Source organism: Lynx rufus, unplaced genomic scaffold (assembly GCF_022079265.1).
Source record: "Lynx rufus isolate CCGP_SWC_20201006 ecotype Redwood Valley unplaced genomic scaffold, mLynRuf1.p SCAF_10, whole genome shotgun sequence".
NCBI classification, from domain to species: domain Eukaryota; kingdom Metazoa; phylum Chordata; class Mammalia; order Carnivora; family Felidae; genus Lynx; species Lynx rufus.
Window position 1 is genome coordinate 87,234,073 of NW_025814824.1, and position 20,917 is coordinate 87,254,989.

Below are 20,917 nucleotides of genomic sequence, written 5' to 3' on the forward strand. Positions count from 1 at the left end.
TGGCCCGGGAGGAAAGTGCGGAAGTGGGGCACCGTGCCAGGCTCAAAGATGGCGCAGAGCGGCCGGGCGCAGAGGCGAAGACTGGAGGCTGCGACCAGAGTGCGCTGATGAGTTGTGGGGCCTGGGAGTGCCCAGCGGAAAAGTTGGGCGCTCCCAGCAGATCCCGCTCCAGATTGCGGCCACTTCGAGGCCTGGTGCTCACTCTCTGCTCCGTAGTTTCTGCCTCGATAGAATGGTGATTTAAAATATCCATATGCGGATCGGGAGTTTGGTTGGATCATTGGAAGGCCCAAATGAGGTCGAATACAGAAGACTGCTTGGTACATCGAAACTAAAGACCCAAGTAACTACCAGTTATTGGGTGTGTGTCGTGCGTCGGTCGGGCAGAGCCCAGAGATTTATGTACATTGAACTCATTAAATGCTCAAAACAACTCTATGAAGAAGCAACTGCTCTAAGTCCCATGAGGGTGCCAGTGGTTTGAGAAGTAACTGCGCCGCTCATCCAATAAAGCCCACAACACGTTTGCACAAGCCCCCGCAGATTGCTGCTTGGCCACAAAGCCCGCTTCTGGGCTTCTCGGCGGGTATCCTCCCGCCAGGTCCTCTGCGTTGCCTTCTTTCTATCCCTGAACTCTTCAGGGATGCACCAACTCTGCACCCCCCTCACACAACTGAGTCCTCATTTAGGACCCTGTTCCAGCCAAGGCCATAAAGACTGATTGGATTAACAGCACTGGGGGCGGGGGGCGGGGATGGAGTGCAATAGAAATTTCTTCCAAAAAGAACCAGACAAAATTCTCCTTGTGAGGCCCTCTTAACGCTAAAGAATGTACACATGTCACCAAAGATTCCAAAAACCACGCTCAAAAAGAAGCTCAAGGCTGTGGGAGTCAAGAGGCCTAGATTTGAACACTATTTGAATAGTGCCGTGTCCTCTTTAGTAGACTTGGTAATTCTCTGGGCCTCGGTTTCCCAGCTGTAAAATGAGGCTAGTAAGACTGGACCTGCTTTACCTGACCAAGGAAAATATTTCAGGAAGAGAAGAGTGGTCCACAGTATTAAATTCCCCAAACAGGTCAGTGAGGATAAGGCCAGAAAATAGATCAGCCATTGAAATTGGCATCCTGAATGATATCTGATGACCTTAGTGAGAACAATTTCAGTGGAATATGGGGAACAAAAGTCAGCCTGCAGAGGGTTTAAGAATGAAAGAAGGAAGTAGAGAAAGTAATGGACATTATTGACCAGCTAAACACAGGAAGTGGGTACGAGTATAAATTGGTAAAATCTAATTGGAGGGTAATTTGACCTTAAAGTCTCCTCTTTAATCTAGAAATCTTACTTGCGGGAATTTTTCCTGGGTCAACAATTACAGGTCTGCACAGATGTTGAGCCCCAAGGATATTCAACAACACATCATTTATAATAATATTACCACAATAATAGTAGGATCCTGTGGTCAACCTAAATTTCCAAGCAAAGTCATGCCATACAACAGGTGTTCACTAAATATCTGAGAAAGAATGTGTAGTAGGCCTTTAACGGAGTATTTCTGACACACGGTATAGAATCTCAGGTGGCTATTAGCAGTGTCATTATAGACGTTTAAAAGTGGCAAAATGTGTAGCACATTAAAGTTTCTATAAAATGCAATTTACAGATAATGTATCCTGTTTCTATAACAATGTCTATTTCTAATAAAATCTAGGAATATAGATCTAAATATTGATCGCAGCTGCCTCTGCGTAATTTAAATTTCATTTTTTTCTCTTTGGGGCATTCAAGTTTTATGTGGCCTCTTTGGGGACAAGGAGAAGGGCAGTTGGGCAGCAAGTGAGCCTGTGGTGTCTGTCCAGTCCTCATTTCTCTCACCCTGAAGCAGCAGGCTCTCTAGCCCATCCTCTGTTACCCTGACAGCAACTCAAACTCCTCTGCCCAGCCTCTGGGACGCCCCTCCCTGCTCTCTTAACCTTCAGTCCTCCCTGGAAGTGTTACTTGCTAAAGGGACCAGATCACAAACCCCTGTTATTGGCTCCCAGGGGACTAAATTTCTCTCCTCTGGAGCACTCCTCAAACTTGTAAGTAAGTGACAAGGTACTAATGCCTGTCTTTGCCCCAGTGGGGCTTGGCAAGCCTCACCACCGTAGAGACAACAGGTGTCCCCAGAAGCCCAGCACTGTGCCTGGCATACAGCAAAGACTAACTGAATGCCTAGCCGCTGGTAAGTACAGTTTCCAGCCTAATAGGAGGCCAGAGCCCCTTTTAAATCTCAAATGGCTTATCAGGCCATTTCCAGGAAGCTTCCTGCTTCCTACCTCTCTACTCCTTGCTACACAAAAAGTTCAGTAAATGTATGTTCAGAGAACATTCAAATGCCTTCAAAGAGGCCCTTGCAAAGAGTCAAAAAAGAAGGCATCCCCATTTTATGGGGGCCTGGGTGGCTCAGTCAGTTAAGCGTCCGACTTTGGCTCAGTCATGATCTCACGGTTGGTGAGTTTGAGCCCGACATCAGACTCTGCTGACAGCTCAGAGCCTGGAGCCTGCTTTGGATTCTGTCTCCCTCTCTCTCTGTCCCTCTCCCACTCGTGCTCTGTCTCTGTCTCTCTCAAAAATAAATAAACGTTAAAAATTTTTTTAAAAAGAAGGCATCCCCATTTTAAAACTCTGTTGGCAACTATTTTAGGAATGTTCAGTTCTATTTAATAAACAACTCAACTTTTGAATGTCCATACCACGCACCAAGGATGAAACAAGAAATATAATAACACCTCCTAGCATATGGGGTCCTCGCCATGTGTTAAGCACTTTGCATGAATTCTCACAACATCCTGATAGGTCAGATATTATGTCCCACCCATCACAGAGGTAGGAAAGAACAAAGGCTCAGAGAACCTCTTGACCTGCCCAGGTCATGCATAGCTGGTGAGATGGAGGTTGGGTTAACACCAGAACGTCCTGATTCAAAAGGCCATGCTCCTTCCTTTAAATTTTTTTCAATGTTTATTCATTTTCTGAGAGAGAGAGAGAGACAGACAGACAGACAGACAGACAGACAGAGAAGGCCAAAGAGAGAGGGGGACACAGAATCGGAAGCAGGCTCCAGGTTCTGAGCTGTCAGCACAGAGCCCGACACAGGGCTTGAACTCAGGAACTGTGAGATCATGAGCTGAAGTCGGATGCTTAACCCGACTGAGCCACCCAGGCACCCCATGCTCCTTCCTTTAAATCACTCTGTGCCTCAACTATCTTGTCTGTAAAACTGAGATGCTAGTGTCTATGTCTTCGGGGTTGAGATAAGATTGAATGAGTTAACACTTGAGCACAAAGCAGTGTGCCTCGTATGCATCAGTACATCATACTTTTTAATCATTTTTTAAGTTTATTTATTTAAGTCATCTCTACACCCCACATGGAGCTTGAACTCACGACCACAAGATCAAGAGTCGCACGCTCCTCTGACTGAGCCAGCCAGGCGTCCCACTACTCCTTAATTATTAACATTATTATTACCACCAAGCCATAAGGGGTCAGGGAGGCCATCCAAAGGGAGGCTGGGCCTTAAAAGATGGGTGAGATGAGTCCTGAGTAACACTGAGCACAGTCTAGGTATGTGCACACATACACATTTGGGTGTGGCCATCCAAATAAATGCTGTCTTCCCCAAGTTGCCACCAATTATGTGCCAGGTGCTACACTAGGTTCTGGGGACTGAGAAAGTTCTGCCTTCGCCAAGCTAACAGGTTGACAAGAGAGACAGGAACAATACCCCGTGAGTCAACTCTGGTGACGCCAGGGATGTGCGGCCAACAAAGGACCCTCATGAAACTGGGGCTCATGAAGGTCCTCTGGAAGGAGCGGGTTTCTAGGCTGAGGTCTGAAGAAAAAGAAGTCATCCACACAGGAAGAACTCAAAGGTGGAAATGGAAGTAACAACAGGGAGAGAGTTTTACAGGTAGTTTCTTTGAAGAAAGTCCTCAAGACAAGAGAGAACCTGGTACCTTGAAGTGGCAAGTGACCCCAGACTGGATCATGCAGGTGTTAAAGGTATAAGGAGGAGTGCCTGGGTAGCTCAGTTGGTGAAGCATCTGACTTCGGCTCAGGTCATGATCTTGCGGTCTGGGGGTTTGAGCCCTGCATCAGGCTCTGTGCTGACAGCTCGGAGCCTGGAGCCTGCTTCGGATTCTGTGTCTTCCCCTCTCTCTGCCCCTCCCATGCTCAGGTTCTGTCTCTGTCTCTCAATAATGAATAAATTTTTAAAAATTAAAAAAAAAAACAACTTTAAAGGTAAAAGGAGTTTGGATACCAGGGAACCATAGATGGGTTTTCAGCAAGAGAATGACCTCACTGGATCTATGTACTTTAGGAAGCCACCTGGCTGCAGAATGAAAAATGGATTGTGACAGCTAGATTCTATTAGCCCAGGGCAGCCCCACCAATTCACTATGTTTAAGGTGGGCTCTGGGATTTCCCTGGTCATTCTTCGGTGCTCTGAAGTTTAAGACCTATTTGTTCAAGAGGTATTCCAGAACCATTTAGAGTAAAGGTGTATCAGGGACATAAGAGCTGCTCAGAAGAGGAAAAATCCCATGGAGTTCTGAGCAGTAGACATTGCCTCAGAGTCCTGCAAGCAAGCTTCCCAGCTTAGCCTCTACCATTCATTCATTCATTCATTCATTCACTTACTCACCTAGCAAATAATTATCCTGCACTTCCTATGTGTCAGACACTGTGCTTGAGAGCAGACATCACCACCAAACAGTCTTACTTTCTTGGAATTTACACTTCGTGCATGGACACTGTGCTCATAAGTGATTACAGGGTGGAAAGTGCTTGAAAGCAGAAGGTCATTAAGGTGAGGAGGTGGTCACCGCTGGGGAGATGGGGAGTGGGGTGGGAAGGAAGTGGTAATAAAAGGCCAAACTCCATTCCTCTCTCATGGAAGAAGACGTAACTTTTCAACAAATATTAATTGGATGCCTACTGTGAGCTAAGTGCCGAAAGCAAAGCAAAGCGCGGGAAGGGAAGAGAAGGGCAGGGGCACATCTGGGAACAACCGTTTTATCCAGGGAAGAAAAGGACGGCCTCCTGGAGGAGGTGACATCTGAGAGGTAAATTTAATCCCTTCTCACCCAGCCCTCTCACTGCCCCTAGGCCTTTGCCTCCACCCAGCTCAGGCCCCAGCCCACCCACCCCCGGAGAGGCCCCAGCTCAAAGGTCTACTGAACAAAGGAGCCTTAATAAACTCATTAAAACAGCCTTGTCAGAGCTGGAGTTGGGGAACAGGAAGGAAGGGAAGGACAATGGGGTAAAACTCCCACCCCCCTCCCGAGGGAGGCCCAGGACAATCCATCCTCCCAGGATCAAGCAAGAGGGATATTTTTCTTAGGACCTGCTGTAGGTGAGCCCCCATGTGAGAACAGTTAATGGTCCCTTATTAGAACTTCACGGAGTGGAATTTGACATCTGGTGGTAGCATTTTAAATCTTGGTGCTTCAGTGTGGCTGCTGTGTAATCTCTTGCCTTTCCTGTCTTTCTCTGTGCCCGTTTCCTGTGCCTGGAATACTTGTCTCCTAGCCTTGCGAGGTGTTGGCTCCTTTTTATTTTTATTTTTTTTAATGTTTTTAAATGTTTTTATTTATTTTTGAGAGAGACAGAGACAGAATGCGAGTGGGTTAGGGGCAGAGAGAGAGGGAGACACAGAATCCAAAGCAAGCTCCAGGCTCTGACTTGTCAGCACAGAGCCTGATGTGGGGCTCGAACTCACGAGCCCTGAGATCATGACCTGAGCCGAAGGCGGATGCTCAACGGACTGAGCCACCCAGGCGCCCCTCCTTTTAATTTTTTTTTTAATTTTTTTTTAACATTTATTTATTTTTGAGACAGAGAGAGACAGAGCATGAATGGGGGGAGGGCCAGAGAGAGAGGGAGACACAGAATCTGAAGCAGGCTCCGGGCTCTGAGCTGTCAGCACAGAGCCTGATGCGGGGCTCGAACTCACGGACCGTGAGATCGTGACCTGAGCGAAGTCGGACGCTCAACCGACTGAGCCACCCAGGCGCCCCATCTTTTTAATTTTTTAAGTCTGAGGTTGGAGATTGGCTTCTTAGACGGCCTTACCTGAAGACTTCATTGGAAAAGTCCTACCTTGTTATCTCCACTTCATCTCTGGTTGGCTGCCTTTTTGGTGGCCTTCTGAGCTTGGCATTCACGCCTTCGGTGTTTGTTTCCTGCTTTGCTGCGTGCATCTTCCCATTCCCCCATGTGCTGCAACCATTGTCCCCTTGGCCTCAGGTCCACCTGTGCTGGGTCAGTGCTCACCCACGGTAGGTCATCAATAAATATGTGCCCTAGTCGTTTGAGTGTCGGACTTTGGCTCAGGTCATGATTCCATGGTTCATGGGTTCGAGCCCCGCGTCGGGCTCTGTGCTGACAGCTCAGAGCCTGGAGCCTGCTTCATAGTCTGTGTCTCCCTCTCTCCCGCCCTCCCCCACTCGCTGTCTCTCTCTCAAAAATAAATAAACATTTAAAAAATTAGAAAAATATATATGTGCCCGCCTTAAATGAACACACATAAAGGGGCATGGTAATGATACTTGCTGTAGCTGGTCATTGTGAAAGTTAAGTGCATCGGGCACCTGAAAGGGCTTAATAGAGAGTAGCTGTGATTACAATGGCTGTTCCATACATGCTCTTCGGGTTTGGGAGCCGGTGGGTATTCATGGCTCCAAGATGTCGGTGGTACAGTCCCCATTACACAAGATTACAAATAAACAAACAGCTGATGTTCTGAAAGAAAGATTTGCCATACAGCCGAGTATACAGATTTGTTTCGTTTTCAGGAAACAAACCAGAAGTTACACATGAAATGCCCTTCTATTAGTTACCTTGTAAGGTTATCATGTAGTCATTCTGGGCCACAGTTTAACATGGTATGATACTTTCTGGAACTTTCTTTTTAGTCTGACAGCCTGTAAAAATAAAACTATCCTCTGTCCCTTCAAGATGGATAATATATTTTTTTTTAATTTTTTTTTCAACGTTTATTTATTTTTGGGACAGAGAGAGACAGAGCATGAACGGGGGAGGGGCAGAGAGAGAAGGAGACACAGAATCGGAAACAGGCTCCAGGCTCCGAGCCATCAGCCCAGAGCCTGACGCGGGGCTCGAACTCACGGACCGCGAGATCGTGACCTGGCTGAAGTCGGACGCTTAACCGACTGCGCCACCCAGGCGCCCCTCAAGATGGATAATATTTTAACGTTTATTTGTTTTTGAGAGAGAGAGAGAGAGAGCGAGAGAGAGAGCGGGGGAGGGGCAGAGAGAGGGAGAGAGAGAGACAAAGGATCCAATGCAGGGCTCAAACTCAGGAATGGGGAGACCATGAACTGAGTCAGTCGCTTAACTGACTGAGCCACCCAGGCTCCCCTGGATTTTTTTTTTTTTTTAAGATTTTAGTTTTAAGTAATCTCTACACCCAATGTGGGGCTTGAACACAGAACCCCAAAATCAAGAGTCACAGGCTCTACCAACTGAGCCAGCCTGGCTCCCCAAAGATGAATTTAATTTTTAGAGTCAAGATTTAGCCACAGACAAAATAAATGATTACGTTGGGACCTAGCAGAGCGATCTCCGTTGATTTATAGAATGAGTTGTGAACACGATCTCTTCCCCAGGTCGTTGGGAAGAATAAACCCATCAGGATGCCCCCCCAAATTCCTAAAATTGAAGACTAATGAAAGAAGCCAGGCCCCACCACACAGTAAGAAATAGACAACATAAAGCCATATACACTAGAGGACATGTCGTATGATTCCATTTATACGACGTGTCCAGGAAAGGCAGATTTATAGAGACAGAAAGTAGATTAGTGGTTGCCTGGGGCTGGGAGTAGGAATGGGCATTGAGGTTTTTTGGGAGGAGGTAATGAAAATACTCAAAATAAAAATAAAAAAAAAAACGTTGAAAAAAATTTAAAAAAAGGGGCGCCTGGGTGGCGCAGTCGGTTAAGCGTCCGACATCAGCCAGGTCATGATCTCGCGGTCCGTGAGTTCGAGCCCCGCGTCGGGCTCTGGGCTGATGGCTCGGAGCCTGGAGCCTGTTTCTGATTCTGTGTCTCCCTCTCTCTCTGACCCTCCCCCGTTCATGCTCTGTCTCTCTCTGTCCCAAAAATAAAAATAAAAAAAAAAAAAACGTTGAAAATACTCAGATTGTGGTGATGGTTGCACGGTTTTGTAAACTTACTAACAATCATTGAATTGTATACTTAAGATGAGTGAAATATGTGGCATGTTAATTATACTCAGCTAAAGCTGTTGGGGCAGAAACAGAGAGAGAAACAGTCCAAGAAAAATAATATAAAGAACACGGGCTTGAGACTGGAATAATCATAGAGATCTATTCAATGGAATAGAAAGCCCAGAAACAGATACATGTAAGTATATGTTTAATGTATGTCAAAGGTGACATTTCAGAGTAGGGTGGAATACTTTATTTGTTCAATAAATAATGTTACCTTTGTAACTCTGCAAGCACACATACTCCATTGGTCTAGAGATTTGAATGATGGGGATATATTGTTTTGATCTTTGCAACCCTAAGGTCTAGCTCAGTGCCTAGAAACGTATCATATCCAGTCAATTATCTGTCAATTCCTTGCAATTTTCAAAGTTTCAGAATAAGAGAATTCTCATTTTCTTTCAAAAGAAAAATGTACACAAATACTCTTCCCAAGCAAAACTTTCTTCTATCTAAAATGTCTATCCATTCTACTTGAGACCTGAATTCATTTTGTTTTTAATTATGACCATTTTATTGAGATATACCTCATATGCTGTACAATTCAGCCATTTAAAGTGTGTCTGTGTCTTTTGTATATTCATAGAAACGTGCAACCAGTCACCACAATCAATTTTAAGCCATTTTCATCACCCCAAAAAGAAATCCCTTACCACCCATTAATTCTTACTGACCCATCTTAACCTTCACCTTTGATTTCTGCCAATGGATTTATTTATTCCATTTTCTCTAATCCTATAGAATTCTGTTCATATCTATTACAGTTTTGGACACAAACTGTGAATACTCAGGACACGGGCATGTCTTAATCAGCTTTGAATATCGTATGCCCAGTGTAGAAAACCCCAGAAACCCTGACAAAGACCACAAACCCCACAAGACTGAACATCCAACATTCTCCTAGCCCATCTCCCTCTACTTACCCCCTTCCAACAACCTGACTTCTTTGCTTCTCCTGGAACATGCTTCTACCTTAGGGTTTAGTCCTTCTTGTTTCAGTCTCTAGAATGTTATTCCCCTAAAGGTCACAGTGCCTACACTCCGTACTTCCTCTGTCCAAATGCTAGGTCATTAAGAAAGCCTTACTTGGGGCACCCATGTGGCTCAGTCCACTAAGCTTCTGACTCTAGATTTCAGCTCAGGTCATAAACTAACAGGTTTGTGTGTTTGAGCCCTGTATCAGGCTCCGTGCGGACAGTGTGGAGCCTGCTTGGGCTTCTCTTTCTCTCCCTCATGCTCGCACCTTCTCTCTCAAAATAAATAAATACACTTTAAAAAAAAAAAAAAGCCTTACCTCATTATCAGTATTTTGATCATAGATCTTATAATCATTGCTACCTAGCATGTATTAGACACTCAGTAATATTGACAATTGAATGAATGAGTGTGGTTCTATATAAGCAAATTTTCTTCTAAATATGTCAATTCCAATATTTCTTTTGTCAACATTATGGATTTCAGCACAAGTTCTACTGGAATAAATATGGGGGAGCCTGGGTCGGTTAGTCGTTTGAGTGGCCGACTCTTGGTTTCAGCTCAGGTCGTGATCTCATGGTTCAAGAGTTTGAGCCTCAGGTTGGGCTTGGCACTGACACTGCAGAGCCTGCTTGGGATTCTGTCTCTCCCTCTCTCTCTGCCCCTCCCCCATGCACATGCACCCGTGCTCTCACTCTTCCTCTCTCTCTCTCTCTCTCTCTCGCAAAATAAATAAACTTAAAAATTTTTAAACTTTTTATTTTATTATTTTTGAGAGACAGAGACAGAGCTCGAGCAGGGGAGGGACAGAGAGCTAGAGGGAGACAGAATCCAAAGCAGGATCCAGGCTCTGAAGCTGTCAGCACAGAGCCCAATGAACCCACCAGCCTTGAGATCATGACCCAAGCTGAAGTCGCCTGAGCTGAAGTCAGACGCTTAACTGACTGAACCACCCAAAGTGTCCCAATAAACTTAAAAAAAAAAAAAAAAGAAAGAAAGAAAAAAAATTAAAAAGAGAAAGAAAGAAATGTGGCATATAGTTTTTTGGGTAAAATTAAGCTCTATGAATCTCAAAGTTATTCAGTGAGGGATGGTATAGGTTATAGTCATTCTTATGTTTGCCATGACTTTTTAAAAAGTTAAAAAAAAAAAGGGGGGGCACCTGGGTGGCTCGGTCGGTTGGGCAACCGACTTTGGCTCAGGTCATGATCTCAAGGTTCATGAGTTCAAGCCCCACATCAGGCTCACTGCTTTCAGTGCAGAACCTGTTTTGGATCCTCTGTCCCATTCCCTCTCTGCCCCTCCCCTGCTCACACACTCTGTCTCATAAATCAATACACATTAAAAAAAAAGTTAAAAAAAACTTTTTTTTTAACTAACCTCTACACCCAACGTGGGGCTTGAACTCACAATCCCAACATCAAGAGTCATATATGCTTTACTGACTGAGCCAGCCAGGTGCCCCTGCCGTCACTTAAAAAGACTTAATTGATACGTATTGAATAAAAAAAAAAAAAAGTGTGTTGAATCAACTGATGAGTCGTTTGGGGGGAAAAAAAGTCTAATTATATTGTGCCTCACATCAGACTCCAGAATGAATTCATATAGCTTATAACTTGTAGGATTAAAAAGGAAGATATACCAACACAAGAAGAAAACACAGGTGATTATTTGCAGTACCTTGGGATGGAGGAGTCTCTCCACACATCTCCAAAGGCAAAAACCACTTTAAAAAGAAGAAGGACAAGGATGAGAAGAAAAGGAAACATTGAGAGCCTTGATCACATAAAAATAAAATACTTTAGGGGTGCCTGGATGGCTCAGTTGGTTGACCATCTAACTGTTGATTTGGGCTCAGGTTATGATTCCAGGGTCATGGGACAGAACCCTGCATCTGGCTCTGTGTTGAGCATGGAATTTGCTTAAGATTTTCTCCCTCTATCTCCCTCTGCCCTTCCCTCCTCTATGAAATAAAATAAAATAAAATAAAATAAAATAAAATAAAATAAAATAAAATAAAATAAAATAAAATAAAATAAAAATCTTGAACAACAAAAAAATTAGAGCACATTTACCCAACAGAAAACAATGCAGCAATGAAAAATGTCATGGGAGAATATACAATAGCAAGAAAAAATGGTAAAGAAAAATTGTTAATGGGAAAAATTAGACTAAAACCCAGTTTTATGCTACAGTCCCCATATTTTATTTTATTTTATTTTTTATAAAGTTTATTTATTTTGAGAGAGCGAGCGAGCACAAGCAGGGTAGGGCCAGAGAGAGAGGGAAAGAGAATTCCAAGCAGACTCTGTGCACTGTCAGCACAGAGCCTGACATGGGGCAGGAACCCACAAACTGGGAGATCATGACCCGAGCCAAGACCAAGAGTCCGACGTTTAACCGACTGAGCCCCCAGGTGCCTCACAGTTCTCATGTTTTAAGTGCACAGGAATATGGGGTGCCTGGCTGGCTCAGTTGGAAGAACACGTGACTCACGATCTCAGGGTTGTGAGTTTGGGCTCCACGTTGTATGTCGAGATTACTAAAAAATAAAATCTAAACAATAAAATGCACAAGGGGGATGCCTAGGTGGCTCAGTCAGTTAAGCATCTGACTCTTGGTTTCAGCTCAGGTCATGATTTCATGGTTTGTAAGTTCAAGCCCCATGTCGGGCTCTGCACTGGCAGTGCAGAACCTGCTTGGGACCCTCTCTCTCCCTCTCTCTCTCCCTCTCTGTCTCTCCCTCTCTCTCTGGATGTTTCCTGCTCATGCTCACTCTCTCTCAAAATAAATAAACTTTTAAAAAATGCACAAGAATATATGTTATGTGATATGAATGTTATATTATGTAGGTGGGTTATATATGCTATGTCTTGGTGTATAATTTTTTTGTCTTATTTTAATTTTCTTAAAAAAATTTTTTTTACATTTATTTATGTTTGAGAGATAGAGACAGAGCACAAGTCTGGGAGGGGCAGAGAGAGGAGACACAGAATCAGAAGCAGGCTCCAGGCTCTGAGCTGTCAGCACAGAGCCGGATGCAGGTCTTGAACTCAAGAACTACGAGATCATGACCTGAGCTGAAGTCGCGCGATCAACCGACTGAGACACCCAGGTGCCCCTGTGATAATTTAATAGGTATAAGGAGTCAGAGCAGCATGAGGGGCAATGAAAGAGGAACCAAGTGCCTTCAGGCCCTGGCACTCAATTAAGAAAAAAGATTGTCCTGGGGCACCTGGGTGGCTCAGTTGGTTAAGTGTCTGACCCTTGGTTTCAGCTCAGGTCATGATCTCCCCGTTTTGTGGGTTCAAGCCCCGCCTCAGGCTCTGTGCTGACGGTGTGGAGCCTGCTTGGGATTCTTTCTCTCTCCTCTCTGCACCTCCCCTGCTTGCTCACTCTCTCTCTGAAAATAAATAAATAAACATTTAAAAAGAAGAAGAAAAGTTAAAAAGATTGTCTTAATCTGAGTGCTTCTTCTGTGCTAAGAAGTGTGAAGCAAAATCTACCAGGAGAGGGCCAGAGATGATTTCCTGAGGTTCTGCAAGTCTCAGAGACAAGCCTTGGTGTGTTTTGGGCTCACCCGGCGATCAATTTCCGGGTAGCAACTTGTTTGTATCATATCAAGGCCGAAAGTGGTACAGAGGAGTCCGAAAGACACAGGTTCAAATCCTGCCTCTTCTCTCCCTTTGATTTTGGGATCAGATTCTTGACTATTGATTCTTCATTTGGGTTGATTCACCCAGCTGCGAAATAAGTACATGATGCTGGTCCTGGCACAGATGAGGGTATGTTTATTGAACACCTCTCCTACTACCAAGGCTCAATAAATGATAGCCATTTATAGCTAATTTGTGGTGCACGCAGATAACTAAACAATAGGGCATTTGGGATATTTTGGAAACTTCTGGCTCCCAGAATGAGCCTGGCCCCAGGGTTACAGAACATCAGGAGCCGGTCAACCTTCGGGCGGGTTGGAGGGAGGCCCCCACCTTGCCTGCAGCTGTCCTGGAATGAAGCAGAGTTGCACAGTTGCCTAGTAACCCCTCTGGGAATCCAGGAAATTAGAATTTTGGAAGCTGTAGAGGAAAGGAAAGGTGGGGTCTTCTTGCATGTTTGAATGTAAGCTGACCCGTACCAAGTGGGGGCTGCATTTAGGTGATCTAAGTGATGCTAAGTATCCTGGCTCAGGTAATCTTTAGTTGTTGTCATGTTTATAGACATATATAAGATATTGAGAAGTTTCAAAATTCAAAACGTACAAGAAAGAGTGAAATATTTCCCTCATATTCCTGTCCTCTCATTTGTCACCACCCAATCCCCTCCCCAAGGATGGTGGGTCATAGCCTTCATAGGAGCCTTCAAGAGCTGTACTATAGCCATCAAGGCAAGGAAGTGAACATGTATTCTTTTTCTACCCCCGCCCCCCTTTAACACAAATAGTAGCATACTAAGTACTTGGTTTAAGATTTTGCTGCTTTCACTTAACCACTGGCTCTGGTTCCCTATTTGCTTTGATGTTGCAAGGGTTCCCTGGTTTGTATCTTTCCCTTGGTGGGAGGAGCCTAAAGAAGCTGTTAGATTGTTTCCAGTATTTTCCTTTTACAATGTTGCAATGAGTTGCCTTGCACAAGTGCTCGACCACCGCAACACAATGAATCTGTAGGACAAATTCCTAGAAGGAGAATTCCTGGGTCAAGGGTAATGTACTTTTGCACTTTCCATAGATCCTCTGATGGCTAAATGGCCCTCCAAAGGCACTATATCCTTTTAAGCTGCCACTAATATAAAGAGCACCTCTGTTCACACCCTCTCCAAGGTAAGATGTTTCTAACCTTCTGGATCTTAGGTTGGTGGGTAAGAAACAAGGAATCTCAAGCTAATTCTAATTTGCATTGGTCTTAAGCGGCCTCTCTGGGCTACTCCTCATTTAGCCCCTTCTTTGCTCTGGAAACCTATCTAGTGCAGCATCCTGTCAGGACACCCCTTCGTGGCTGCTATAAGCCAAGGGATTCTGAGTTTGAGTTTGCCCTTCAGCTTCTAGAAGTGTCCCTTGCTGATACTCCCAGAAATCTGTAGCCAAGGCATCTGTCCTTTCTTCCTGCACACATCCTGTTTCTTTTCCACTGCTTTGGCCAACCCACCACCTATTCTGTGGTTTGGGGCCAAGCTGACTCCCAATTTCATCAAAAGAAGGTTTTCATTTTTGTTTCCCCTATTGTTTTGGGGCAATTTCTGCGGCAAAAAACAGGGAAAAGATGACCCTTTGTCCTCACATTGAAAATCATAAAACAAAGAGGCAGGCATTATTATCACCTATTTTACAGATATAAACAGTGAGACTGAGGCTGATTAGAAGGTGCATCCCCAGGATCAAGTGACTTCAAGACCCTGGTTCTAGCTACTAGTTATTCTCCTCGTGACCTTAGGGACCTTAGGCAAATCACTTCTCTGAGGTCTTAGCTTGCTCATCTGTAAAATCAACACACTTGTGACTTTCAAAGTGTCTTAGAAGGAGCCCAAAGTCCCTCAGAAACTGACAAAGGATGGAGGGATGGAGGGGAGCAAGAGGTGTGTGTGTGGGGGGGTCTTCTACCAGAAAGAGCTGAACTTTTTATCAACATTAACATCATTGACTTATGCCTAAGGTTTATTTTGTTAAGAGGGTAATTGATGGGGGACAGCGCCTGGGTGAGTCAGTCTGTTGAGTGTCCGACTTCAGCTCAGGTCATGATCTTGCTTTTGTAGTTCATGAGTTAGAGCCCTGCTTGGGGCTCCCTGCTGTCAGCACAGAAGCTGTCAGTGCAGAGCCTGCTTCAGATCCTCTGTCCCCTTCTCTCTCTGTCCCACCCCCACTTGTGCTCTCTCTCAAATAATAAATAAACATTTTTTAAAATGGGTGGAATTGGTGGGGAAAAACAAAGTTTTTTTAATTTTTAAAAAATGTTTATTTATTTTTGAGAGAGAGAGAGAGAGAGAGAGCGCGAGCACGAGTGAGGGGGGCAAAGAGAGAGGGAGACACAGAATCCAAAGCAGGCTCCAGGCTCTGAGCTGTCAGCACAGAGCCTGATGCGGGGCTCAAACCCACAAACTGTGAGATCATGACCTGAGCTGATGTCAGAAGCTTAACCAAATGAGCGCCACCCAGGTGCCCCCAAACAGTTTTTTAAAGATGGAAAGTCATTGCACTATCCCAGAGGTTACAGACTCATGGCTTATAGAATGAAAGTGCCCTGACAACATGTTTTATTTGGTCCAAAAAGTGTTTGTTTTTTATTTTTATTTTTACAAGTTCATTTATCTTTGAGAGAGAGCACGAGCTGGGGAGGGGCAGAGAGAGAAAGGGAGACACAGAATCCAAAGCAGGCTCCAGGCTCCAAGCTGTCAGCACAGAGCCCGACGTGGGGCTCGAACTCACAAACTATGAAATCATGACCTGAGCCAAAGTTGGACACTCAACCAATGGAGCTACCCAGGCACTGTCAGTGCAGGGCCTACTTGGGATATTCCCTCCCTCCCTCTCTCTCTCTCTCTCTCTCTCTCTCTCTCTCTCTAAAAACAAAACAAAACAATCCAGAGAGTTCACATAAAAACGTGTACCTCTGGCTTCTCTTTAGGAAAACCAGACATGTGGCAACACAGATGTCATAAACCAAGCACAGTGGTGTAGCCAGCCCCAGATCCAGAAACCAGGCACCAGGATTCTAGAGGCCCCTCATGTCCCCTTTTATTTATTTATTTATTTATTTAACGTGTATTTATTTTTCAGACAGAGAGAGACAGAGCACGAACAGGGGAGGAGCAGAGAGAGAGGGAGACACAGAATCGGAAGCAGGCTCCAGGCTCTGAACTGTCAGCACAGAGCCCGACGCGGGGCTCGAACTCACCGACCGTGAGATCGTGACCTGAGCCGAAGTCGGACGCTTAACCGACCGAGCCACCCAGGCGCCCCCCTCATGTTCCCTTTTAATGATGTCCCTCCTCAAGGCAAGGTTAACCACATTCCGGGGTTCTACTAGCATAGAGAAGTTTTGCTGGTTTCTGTACTTTACATAAATGAAATTACACAGCCAATTCTATGTTTAGTGTCTTTCATTCCACATTATGTTTGTAGGTTTCAACCACATGGTGGTAGGTGGCTGTGGTTCCTTTATTTTCACGGCTTTATCATATTCCGTTGTGTGAATATCTCACAAATGTATTCATTCAACCATTGATATTTTTTTTGTTTCCAGATTTTTACTGTTATGAATCTCACCCTGAACATTCTTTTTTTTTTAAAGCCTTTTTACTTTATTTTAAAGTGTATTCATTTATTTTTGAGAGAGAGAGCAAGAGCAGGGGACAGGCAGAGAGAGAGAGAGAGAGAGAGAGAGAGAGAGAGAGAGAGAGAGAATCCCAAGCAGGCTCTGCACTGTCAGCACAGGGTCTGATGCAGGGCTCAAACTCATGAACTGTGAGATCATGACCTGAGCTGATATCAAGAGTTGGTCACTTAACTGACTGAGCCACCCAGGCGCCCCTGAACATTCTTGTACACATTCATTGCACATACACGAATACACAGGCGTGCATTTCTGGCGGGAATACAACCGGGAGTAGAAGTGCTGAGCACAGGTTCAGGTGTGGTGGAGTGGCCAGTTTTCCCCGAGTAGCTGTACCACCCCACCTGCCACCAGCTGTTATGGAATCCGGTTGCTAGCTTATGCATAGCTATTACCTGACGGGCTGCAAGAGACGCTGAAGTTTGTGACCCTCCTCTCCTCGTCCCTCCGGACAGGATGCCTCTTGAAGTTTTTTTCAAACTCAACCTTCTATCCTTTTCCAAAAGGTTCCAAGTCTTCTCAAGCGTACTTGCTTTTCCCTCTTCGTTTGCAATTCTTGATGGGGACTTCTGTATTTCAACATCCACTTATGTCTCCAAGCTGAGACCTGGAGGTTGGGTGGGAATCAGCCGGACGTGGGGATGGGGGGTGAGGGTATTGGCCCTGAAGAATGTTCCAGGCTGAGGTGAGGTACTGGCATGTTTAAATCTAGAGGCCAAAGGCGGGGGTGGGGGTGGGGGGGCGGGGGAAGCAGACAGTTCTCAATGGGAGAAACTCTGCCTATCTAGAGGATTAGGGAAAGGCCGCTGGTGTTTCCAGTCAAGACCCAGAGGGTCCTAGGGAACACAGAACAGCTCCCACAGGAAATACCTCCTCTTACCCCCCCAGAGCCGAGAATGCCCTGTAGGCAAGTGCAGACAGCAATTAAAAGAAGTTGATCTTTCTGGGAGGGTGGGAGGGAAGGGAAGAGGCTGGAGGGGAGGGCACAGGGTGTGTGTCCCACTGTCATGTAAATATCCCTTCCCTGCGGCTCCCGGTAGATTTAAACCCCTGCCACCTGGGGCTGCCTCAGTTCGTCAGAGCTTCTTCCAGAACGGTGTCTGCCCGGGTTTTGTGGACTTCCTTCACGGCATGGCCCCCAAACGCCAGTCTTCACTCCCACCCCAAACGAAGAAGCCGAGACCGCCTGCTGCCCCCAAGCCAGAGGAGACGTCCACCTCTCAGCACTTGCCGAAGGGAGGTACGTTCCTACACTACACTTTATCGGAGACTTAAGGGATTCTTTTCCCCCCAGTGCCTTTTGAGATAAGACCCCACACACCCCGAAGGGTTTGCAGCACGGGGTGAGTGGATCAGGTTGGTGTGAAGAAAAAAAGGGGCGAAACTCAGAAACCTGGAGCGTGTGGCAGCTCGTCCCTGCCCCCATCCCAACACCTAGGCGAGGCTGTCTCCGCCCCCAAACTCACTCCTCCCAAGTTCCCTGCCTTGGTAAGTGGCACCACCGGCCAGCCTGAGGCTGGATCGTGCGCGACCCCTTTCCTCTCCTTCTCCCCTCCTCATCCAAATAAATCCCCAAGTCCTGGTGGTTCTTCCTTCTCAGTACCTCTCACATCCATCCACTTCCTTCCTGCGGCTGCCGCCTGCCTGCCCACAACCCTGGCGGGATTACTGCCACTCCTCTTGCTTCCAGCTTCCTCCTCCCCCTTCCCCCCATCCTGCCTGAGCAAAGCCAGTCACATGACTCCCTGGTTTAAAACCCTTCTTTGCCTCCCCTCGGCCCTCTAGGTGTATAGACTGAGAGCCCTCTCCACCAGTCCACCTGGTCCCTGCGCTCCTCTCCAGCGTCATGCTCCCTCTGGCACCTCTCTTCCCCTCTCTCGCCTCCAGGCCCACTTTTCCTCCGCCTGGATCACTCTCTCCCCACCTGTGCTCCTCTCCTCATTCTCCAGCTTTCTGCTGATTAAGTCACTTCTTGCAGGCACTCTCCTTTGAGCCACAGCTGCTGGGTGTTAGGAGCCTGCTTCTGGCCTTTGTAGTGCCCAGAGTCACCCCCAGCCCGGCCCCTTCCTCATTGCTTTGTAATTGTCGGTTTCACGTCTGCCCCTTTCTCCCCATTAACTGTTTGTTAACTTGGAGGTGAGGGTGTGTTTTCCAGACACACTGCTTGGAGCCAGTCAGTGTGGTTTGTTCACCTGATTAGGCCTCTCCGATGGCGTGGGGATACGGTGGGGACCTCGAGGGGGTTGGGTTTGGATAAGTAGAAGCCAGGAAAGCCATGTGCTAGGAAAACGTGACAGCAGGCTACCTAAGTGCAGAGGGGAGGGGCTTGGAGCCCTAATTTGCCGACGTGGCTGAGATCCAGCCACTCTTGTGGAAAGGAGCCCTGGACCCAGAGTCCTTGTGGTGATGCTCCAGTGGGTCTGCTGGGTGACACGGCAAGTTTGACTTTGAATGGGTCTCCACAGCCATCCCCTTCCAAATGAGATGCAAAAGACCTGCCCAGCTGATACCCACCCCCCCCCCCACGGTAAAGCTGGACAGCTAGGGTTGGACACCTGGCTTCGCCTGGCTGTGTGATTTTTGAGGGCAAGTGACATAACCTGTGCTTCCTTCTTCTGTAAGACAGGCTCAATAGAACCCATCTGTTAGGTTTGCTGTGCAGCTTAAATAGATAGGAACACTCAACACATCGGATGGCTCATAATCAGTGCTCTTGATGGATAGTAAATATCTTCCCACTTGCGAGCAGTAACATGTGTATGAGTCCTCCTGGTCGCCTTCTGTTTAGCTTCTTGGGAGAATCAACAGGACTAGAAAGGATCGGAAGGTACCACCATAGTTCCTCCAAGGTGGTTCATCTAAGTCCAAATGACAGCTCATGCCACTCAACTGGGCACCAGCCAGCCAGGCACGGTGCTAAGCACTTCTCTATCCATCAGCCCTCATAACTGAAGCTGGGAATAATCCCATTTTACAGATCAGAAAAAAAGGAGGCTCAGAGAGGTGGAGGGGGTAGGTTTTGGAGATCATCCTAGTGAAGATTTCCCAGTCATCTCGGGACACTGCTGTGTGGTTGAGAATGCCTGCATCTCTCCTCCAATCTTTAAGCTGCAGGGCTCTCCTTCTTCAAAGGAAGCTGGGGAGGAGAGGAGAGGGAGGAGTGTCTGGAGGGAGGTGAGAGGCCAAGGAGAGAATGCAGAGCTCTTCATGTTGGAGAGGGGGAGACCACAGTGACTAATTCACCATGGGTGAATTATCTCTTGGTGTGTCCATGCCACTCCCTTGTTTACTGAGACTTTTGCCTTTTGCTTTCTCTTTCTCTTCCACTTCCTAGTGCGTGCTCCCTGCATTCGTCTTGAGAAGTGTTGCGGGAGAGGTCAGGAAGAGGAGCAGGATGGGTCTAAGGGCTAGGGGTGCTTGGAAAGGAGACCTGAAGCCCACTGCCTAAGCAGAAGGCATTACGAGGCTCCCCGGAGTCCCTGTGGATGCGTGGGAAACAGGTGCTCTGGGTCACTGGTACTCAAAGGCTGTAAGCGGGCTTTGTCTGAAAACAGCAGTCCTCAGCACAGTGTTTTTCAGACTGTTTCATCCCATTAGTGGGTCACAAAATCAATTTAGTGGAGTTTGACCTGCATTTAAAGAAAATAAAATAGAGTAGAAAATTAAGAGGCACATCACACTTAGGAAGGGTAAGTATTATTTTGTGTCTAGGTGCACACTGAACCCCGATGTCAGATGTCATGTCAAAGAATGGAAGACCGGTCTTAGGGAAGGGACCTTGCTATCCACTAGCATGGCTTAGAATTGTAGTTCTGCCACTTACATTTAAAAAAAAAAATTGAATTTAGCTGTGAGATAAGGATATTAATGCCTACCTTGTATTTTGCAAGGATTAAAGGAGAAAGCGCATGCACTTATCACAGCCTGTGGCCCATGGTACACGTTTCAGCAGTGCACGAGAGCCTGGTATTTTATTCCAGTGCTGTTCAGTGACATCACAGTGGTGGCAGGAAATTGGCCATGGTGAGAATATTTATACACCACTGAAAACAGCAAATGCTACAAATCAGGCATTTTGGTGTGTTTTTTCCTCTTCTGGGAGCTGGTTGTCAAACATTTACCAGCTTCTCTTCGGTGCTCATAATTCTTCCTTTAAGAAGCCTGTCCAACTGAGACAGGTACGGGACTGAGCTGGGCTCAGTTAAGGATGGTTTTGGAGGGAAAGGATTAGTTGAATTTCTGGGTTTGGGGGAAAGTCCTAAGAAGACATTTGTATTCTCTACCCATGGAGTGTATGCCATTTATTTAACATTTATCATTATC